Genomic DNA, 8561 nt, shown 5'->3' with positions numbered 1-8561 from the left:
CCATGCATCCTTTCTTTCCTCTCTGCACCCATCTGTTCATTTATTTGGCTACCCATTTTTTCACCCATTTGTCTGTCCATGTGGCCATCCGTCCACTCCTGCATTCCATGCATATGTCAAGTGCCCACTATGAGCCAGGCTATATGCAAAAGGGATTGATTTCTTGTCCAAGATGGAGATGATGGGAGATCGAGCAGCTGCCTCACATCTTACTCTGTGCAGAAAACTGTTGATGGTGATAAATGGAACTGGGTGGGAAAGTGCGGCAGTGGGAGTACAAACGATTTGTCCCTCTATGTTTTCTTGTTCTGTAATGTCACTATACCATCACACATGAAGGGGGAAAGGTGGCCCGAATTAAACATAAATCCTGAGATTGGAATCAAGGATGTATTCACACGTTGCTCGCGTGGATTCTTATTAAAAAAAAAATGAATGCACATTTTTAAAGGTATCTGGTGGTGAGTCTAACCTGACAGCCAGAACCAGACCCTCACTTCTCCCTACCCTAGGGAAAGATACAGAGGGAAACTCGGTTACAAACTGTATTAGTCTGCTCAGGCTGCAACAACAAACTACTACAGACTGGGTGGCAGAAGCAACAGAAATTTCTCACAGTTCTGGAGGCTGGAAGTCCAAGATCGAGGTGTCAGCAGAGTTGGTTCCCCCTGAGGCTTCTCTCCTTGCCTTGTACATCACTGCTTTCTCCCTGTGTCTTCACATGGCCTTTGCTCTGTGCTCACATCCCTGGTGTCTCTCAGTGTGTCAAAATCTCCTCTTCTTACAAGGACACTAGTCAGATTGCATAGGGCCCACCTTAACAGCCTCATTTTAACTGAATCACCTCATTAAAGGCCCTGTCTCCAAATACAGTCACATTCTGAGGTACTACGGGTTAAGATTTCAACACATGACTTGGTGGGGAGGTACAATTCAGCCCAGAACACAGATAATAATTTCAACAAGGACAACAATAAGAAAATGACAGTCACAAAACACACACCTTTCATAGGCTCCTAGAGGGAATGTATGAGCCAGAATGAATGGAACCCTGTCCAAGGCAGGTGTGGAAATGCAGGCTCACAACTGGGTAAACTCTTAACTTCAGTGAGCCTTGGCCACCTCTGGGAAACGACCTCACGATGTCTCTCTGGGGCTTAGGAAGCTGGTACACTGCCATGCACATCTCAGAAACTGTTACCATTATTAAATGATGCCTTTATACTCTCTATCCTCACCCTATCCCTCCACAGCCAGTGAGTTAGGTCTTTTCGCTGCAACAAACATTCTATCAACTCCAAGGGGGAAATGGGGCACCCAATGTGGTGGACGGGTCCACCTCACCTGTCCCCCATTGGACTGAGGGCTTGACCTCATGGATGGCAGTCCAGATGGCCAAGGGCAGGCACCTTGGGCAGGGTTCCATCCTGCATCATTCCTTGAGAGTGGGCGGCAAGGTGGCGGTGCTGACCATCTGGGGTGCTGGGGGCAGCTTGGCAGTCCTGGTGACGAAGACACCCTCTAGTAGGGAAGGAAGGGAATGGGGGTGCCGGGATGCCGCATCACAGGTCTAGCGATATAAAAACTCCTCAAAGCAAGTGTTAAGACCAGCAGGACTTCTTGGTCCTCAGTCATTTGCTTGACATCTCCACAGCCATGTGCACAGGCTGGCTGGCTCTCACCCTCCTGTCTGTGCTGAGCCTGGGTACCCAGGCCTTCAACAGCTGGCTTGTCAAGTGCTTTGAGGACCCCCACTATGAAGAGGTGGTGTGGCTGGCCCAAGACAGGCTGGGGCAGATGGCAGAAAGGAAACAGATAGTGGTGATTGGACGGGCATGGCAGGGCTCACCGCTGCCAAGACCCTGCAGGACGCTGGCCACCAGGTACATGATAGGGTGTGGGAGGGTCCTGCATGGGGAACCTGGGAGAGAGGGAAGTGGACAGCCTCAGAGAGCTGGGGCAGGGGACTGGGTCTAGGGCTCTAGGTGGGGGTAGAAGGGCTAGGAGAACTGAGTGACCTGACTGTATAACAAAGGGAGACCTGGGGAAGAGGCAGGAGGGCTGTGGGAGCCAGGCCTGCTAGGAGGGGATGTGTCCAGCCTCACTTAGGTCAGGAAAGTGCTGTCTTTCTAGGTGACTGTCCTGGAGGCCTCAGGGCATGTGTGGGTGGCAGAATAGAGACCCACAGAGTGCCTGGAGCACAATGGTATGTGGAGCTGGGAGCCATGAGGATTCCCACCAACCACAGGTACGGTCGAGAAAAGTGGGGGTGGGTAGGGAAGGCTGGGGTGTGGGCAGGTGTCTCATTTGTACCCTCGGGATTTTAGTTTATGGAGGTGATGAGTAGCCATGGAGAGATTAATGCCACTGTAAGAATTTATTACTTACATTTCCAGAGAGAAGGAGACAAACCACACCACACAGGGCCCTGGGGATACACTGGGATGGTCAGGAGGCAGAAGACAGGAGCAAAGAGAAGGCACAGACCATGGCCTTTATTGGAGTTTCTGAGGGAAAGGCAACGTGGGACAGAGTAAACAGCTTAGGTTTGGCTGGTTTGAATAATTACAGTGGGCTCTGGGCTGTAGGAGTGGTCTCTAGTTGCCTGGTACCTGGCCCTGGGTGAGTTAGGGCAGGGGAGATATTTACTTGGTGTGTGGGTGGGAACATGGCCTTGGATCAGCCAGTCTGCACACTGAAAGGAGAGCTCTAGGCAAGCTGACATGTAGGAGAGATGTGGTTCGGCCCTGGATTAATGAGTATCAAATAGACAGGATCTAAGAAGACACAAAACACACAGAACGCACAATTAGAACAGCAGTCAACACCAAGGCCAAGACAAATAGCAATGAGTGGCCATCCTTTCCTGGAAATCAGCAGGCCTCGGTCTGCCCCAACTCACAGCCTCAATGTTTTAATGTATATACTGTGCATAATGGCACCTGCCCTGCCTGCTTAGAAGCCGATGTGGAGGATCCCAAAAGATAATTAGGATGGGAGAGCACCTTGAAAAGTCAAAAGTGGCCTGCTAGGCTTGCTAACAATGGGAATAATGAGTGTCATCGAGGAGGGTGTGGTGTCTGGTGGGAGCCCTGGGACCAGAAACTAGCACCAGGTGACCTCATGGAGGGTCATCCTGAAGGGGGGCCCTGCTCCATGGAGAATGCAGGATGGTGGAAGATGCTTCCTGGAGGCTTGGGAAGGATGCACATGGCCTCCAGGGACGATAAGCCCAGAGGACCCTGACACTGCTCTTCATGCAACCTCCTGGACCTTGAGGCCAGAGGTCTCAGACAAAATGAGAGAGATCGTGGCCAAAACAGAGGACAAGCCTGGTGCGATGTGGCCACAAGAATGGTGGCCCTCTTCCCTCATGGCCCTGCCGCCATTAGTGTAGTGACAAGGGGGTCTGTAGTTCTGTCTTTGGATAGAGGCCAGTAGCCCCAATAAATCTGTGGGGAGCAAAGAGCAGAGCCCCTGGAGCAGGGACGGCTGGCAGCTTCCTTGTCCCTGCTGAGCTGTCTCTGATTCGCACCACAGGCTCTCTCATGAGCTCATCAGGAAGTTTGGGCTAAAGCTCAGTAAGTTCCACATCTCCAACAACCAGAGCTGGGTGCTGGTCAACGGGGTGCACAGCGCATGGGGGAGGTACAGGCCTACCCGCGTCTGCTGGGCTATCAAGTCAGGGCAAATGAGGAGTGGAAGACGGCAGAACAGCTCTTCCTAGAATCGCTGCTGGGGAGTGTGAACATACCGAACTCTTGGAGCCCGCCCAGCCTCACTCTGCCACGGTGGCGCCAGGTTTCCCGCTTTGTCCGTACTATTCACAGTGGCCTCGTAGGCCTACAGAAATGTGTCCAACACCAACAAGGAGGTAGGCTTCCCACCTCTGTAACTCCCAGGTTGGTGGGGGAGCTCTGGCCCCTAACTTTACAGCCCCGTAATCTGTCCAATCGTTAAGTGTCCACCTTTGGGACATTCGGACTGGTTGTGGAACAAAGTCCTTGAACCCAGGAGAGAACATGTATAAACCAACCTTGGACGTACACACAAGTAGAAGCATGAGTGAGGGAGTGGGAACATGGGGGGCTGGACCAGGCTGAGGTGAGTGCCCGTGTGGGGTGGGGTTTTGTTCTCACTGAGTGTCCCTCCTTCCTCCATGCCCAGGTGGTGGAGGAGCTGAAAAGCAGCAGCTGCAACCAGGTGCTGGAGAAGTACGACTCCCTCTCCAACAAGGTCAGTCCTGCGACCCACTTCCTGCTGCCCACAGCCCACCCTGTCACAGTCTATGGAAACCACGGCAGGACCACCCACCCTCTTTCCAGCCTGTAGCGGGAGAAACATGTTAACCCTTGACCCACCCTCCCCAGCAGGCAGCCAGAGGGAGCCTGTGCACAGACCCTGCCCCACATTCTCCCGCCTGTGGCTCAGGGCTGCCCAAGATGGAGAGGGGGTCCTTCCTCACCCACCTACTCCAACCTCTTGCTGTTTCTTACTCAGCCAAGCACACCCTCAAGGCCTTGGCACTGGCCGTTCCCTCTGCCTGGAATGCTCTTCCTGCAGATACACATGGCTTGGCCCTCAACCTTCTTCAGGTCATGGCTCAAGTGTCCACTTTGAACTGAGGTTCCTCCCATCTGGCACCCTCCCATCTTCCTTTCTCTGCAATAGTTTCCACCCTAACGCTTATCACACTGTATTGAATATTTTACTTGTTTAATTTGTTATGGTCTGCTTCCCCTGCTAGAATGTAAGCTCCTGGAGGACAGCGGTGGTGGGAGGGAGGAGAAGGAAAGGGGGAAAGGAAACAGGGCAGGAGGGAAGGAAAAAGGGAGGAGAGGTACAGGGCTTGGAGAATAAGTCAAGCTAGAGAAGATTCTCAGTTGCCCACCCCTACCCCCCACCTTCCACACACCCCATGCACAGAGAGAGGGAACCTACCACCCTCTCTGGGTTCTGGTTGTCTACACTGCAGATCTTGAAGCGTGTCTCCGGGAACTTTGTGATGTTGCTTTTCCTGGGATGGTGGGGCCCTGCCACCTTGTCTCTGGTTTAAACATGCATGTTTGATAGAGGTTTTTGCCCAGGTTAAAGCGAGACCAGCCATGCCCTGTCATCCTGGCAGTCCCTGTCAGGACTGCCCCCCGAGTGCCCAGCCTCCAGGACTGCTGCACTGGTGACAAGGGTACCAGATCATCCCTGAACACCCCCCAGCCCTCGGCAAGCTGAACAGTTGGTCACCCTAACAGGTGAAACCCTCCTGGCCAGTTCTGTTGTGTGAACTCTGGCCTTGCTTGGGAGAAAGGAGCAGGGGTGAAGCACAGGGCACAATCCTCAATGGGCACTTCCAAAGGGAGAACTTCAGGGTCACTTGCTGGTGGGCTAGCCAGGACCATGGTGTGATGGTGGGGGATGAGGGCAGGGTGAGAAGAATTACTCAGTACCTAGATTCCTCCAGATCAGTGTAAGCAGCCCAACGTACTTGCAGTTGACAGGAAGACTGGGCCTCGGTTCCCCCACCTGTAAAACAGGGACAATAAGCTACTTCTTAGGATTTTATGAGGCTCATACAAGTGAAGGGCTCATCAGAGGGTGTGTATGTGGGAAGTAGCACTGAAAGTTAGCTGTTTTCCTGCTATTAGGACAAAGGAGAGCATTTTGAGACTGTCAGAGCCTAGTACAAGTAGACCCATGGCAGCCCCCAGGGGTCCGGCTGAATGGTCTGGCCTTTCCACTCTGTCCAATTCTGTTTCTCCCTGTCCCTGGACGCAAAGCAAGGGTTCTCATGTTGGCTTCCAGACAATCTGACTCCCCTGCCTTCTCTCCTTGCACGTGGTCGGCTGGTTGCAGGGATACCTGATTAAGGTGGGGAACCTGAGCCGGGGGGCTGTGCAGATGACTGGGGACCTGCCGAATGCAGATGTAGGCTACTACAAGGCCTTCTTGGAGACCCTGCATGCCATCATCTCCCTCTTCCAGGAGCCCCAGTGGGAAATGGGGTGGAGAAATGGGAAAATGGGCATGGGTTAGCCAATTACTAACCAGGACAGTGGTCGAAAGAAGGTTCAGATAAATCAGGTGGAAAATCCCAAAAGAAATGGGGAAGAGGGGAAAGCAGAGGTTTCCAAACTCCAGTGAGCCTCAGAATCAGCAGGGGTCTTGTTAAACACAGAAGGTTGAGCCCCACCCTGAGTCTCTGATTCAGTAGATCTGGGCTAGGCCCTGAGAACATGCATTTCTGACATGTTTCAAGGTCTGCTGCTGCTTTCTGTCTTTCCGTCTAGGGTCCCCACTTTAAGAACCTCTGGCTAAGAGGCAGTCACATCAGGAAGCTACAGATCTGCTTTGCTCTGGGCCTCACCTGTTCTCTGGTTACAGAGATGAGGGTCCTTACAAGGGGCCTCACTGTCTTTCATCCCAGGATGATGTATCAGGGGTGCTAACTCCAGACCCCAACCACCAAACCCCTGGTGGCTGTCAGGATGGTCTGGCTGTCAGGATGGTCTGGGGCTACAAAGATAAAATAGTCCGGAATTCACTCTCCCTCAGGGTTCTGTGACCCAATTCCTGCAAAAAAAGGCTACAGATATTCGCGAGAGGGCAACAGACCCTGCAAGCCTTCAGTGGCCAAGGGGACTGGCTCAGTTATTTGAGCACCCGGGCTTCTTCTTTTCCCAATAGCATCTTCTCCCTTCCTCCCAGAATTTTTTTCAGGGTAAATCCATTTATATTCAGGCCAGGGACTGTCCTAAAGGGAAAATGGAAGGAAGAGGAGGGTCTTACGGCAGGCCGAGTGGGGTGACTACTTGAGGAGGCGGGGGGCGGGGTGTGTGTGTGACTGCGAGCCAGGCATGATCCATGTTTCAAGCCTGAGGCTCTGGCAAGGAGCTGTACCTGCCCAGAGGGAATGCATTTTTCTGATTTGTCAGCCCCAAAATGGCACCTATCTCTAGTTCCCTGGAGCTAAGAGCCACCCTACCCGGCATGCCCTCCTTTTGCCAATGGCTTACCTCCCTAACACACAGGCCAGAGCAGGTCCATTAGAGGGCTCAGCCTCTGTACAGTCCAAATGACCCATCCCCTGCCCGGCCTTGTCCATCAACCTGCTTCCCTGTCTCTCCCTTGCCTGCTCATTCTCAGGTTTGATGAAATCACTGGGGGCTTTGACCAGCTCCCCAAGCCCTGCATGCTGCCCTCTTGCCCGGGACAGTCCAGCTCCACTCGCCAGCAGAGGAGGTAGAGTCGTATGGAGACCACGTCCACATCACCTACCGAATGCCTGACCCTCCGCAGGCCAGGGCACGTCTGACCGCCGATGACCTGATTGTGGCCACCACAGCCAAGGCTGCCTGACTCCTCTGTTTGCGGCCACCTCTCTCCCATGGGAAGGAGGACGCGCTGCGATCCGTCCACTACAGCGGTGCCACCAAAGTGATCCTGACCTGCACGCAGCACTTCTGGGAGCACAAAGGCATCTTAGGGGGCAAGTCCAGCACCGACCAGCCTTCCACTTCATCTTCTATGCCAACCACATCTTCCCCAATGGCACAGGGGTCATCCTGGCCTCCTATACCCTGGACGATGACTCTTCTTTCTTCGCTGTCATGGACGTGCCCGGGCAATGGATATTGTCCTGGACGACCTGGCAGTAGTCCATGATCTCCCCAAGGAGGAGGTGTGGACCCTGTGCCCCTATTCCACGGTCAAGCATTGGAGCCAGGAGCCCTACTCCATGGGCGGCTTTGCCTCCTTCACTCCCTACCAATATGTGGACTACGCTCAGGAACTCTGCAAGCCAGAAGGACAGGTCCACTTTGCTGGGGAGCACACGACCCTGCTCCCCAACTGGATTGACACAGCAATCAAATCAGGGCTCAGGGCAGCACAGAACATCCAAGAGGCTGTGGGCATGGCTTTCACCAAGCACCCCAGAGACCCAAAAGAACCCCACTCCAAAATGGAGCTATAGCTACACCTGAAACACAATACTGTAAATCAACTATACTTCAATTAAAAAAAAAAATGGAGCTATAGCCAACTTTACGACACCAGGAATTGGAGTAACTCTGGTCACCATGGTCCACCAGGAAAAGTCTCAAAATCCACTCTCTCACTTTATCTCCACCTTTTTCCAAAGATGCCAACCAAGAGGTGCCACATAAGGCCGAGGAACAGAGTCCGTCTAATATTTGGCCACCCATGACCTTGGATTTATTGGCAATGTCTCAACAACAGAAACGAATGATATAGTGATTAAAACAGTAAAGCATTCATTAAGTCTAAGGCTATCACTAAATGTTTTACCTACATTCTGGGTGGCATCTAAATAATTATAGAATTGAGTGCTGAGAGTTAGGGAGCGCTTTGATTTCCAAGGACCTTGTCTGGGGTCCTTGGCTCCTCTGTTATTCCTTTCATCTGAGTCTAGCCCTACCTCCCCTCCCCATGTCTACTCCTCCATCTCCCGTGACTGTGAATTTTAATAGAAGTTGAGAACTTAGATGGAGGCAACCTTGTGGCCAGCAACATGTTCGATGCTTTTCCATGTTATTAAAGCAACC

General features: G+C 52.6%; 1 pseudogene; it reads left to right on the top strand.

Annotated features, from left to right (window-relative positions):
* Nucleotides 1–1391: 1391 nt before the first annotated feature.
* Nucleotides 1392–7969, top strand: LOC132487014 (L-amino-acid oxidase-like; annotated as a pseudogene).
* The last annotated feature ends 592 nt before the right edge of the window (nt 7970–8561 follow it).

This window comes from Mesoplodon densirostris, chromosome 3 (assembly GCF_025265405.1).
Source record: "Mesoplodon densirostris isolate mMesDen1 chromosome 3, mMesDen1 primary haplotype, whole genome shotgun sequence".
In the NCBI taxonomy this organism is placed as follows: Eukaryota; Metazoa; Chordata; class Mammalia; order Artiodactyla; family Ziphiidae; genus Mesoplodon; species Mesoplodon densirostris.
This window is presented reverse-complemented; position numbering and strand designations above follow the sequence as displayed.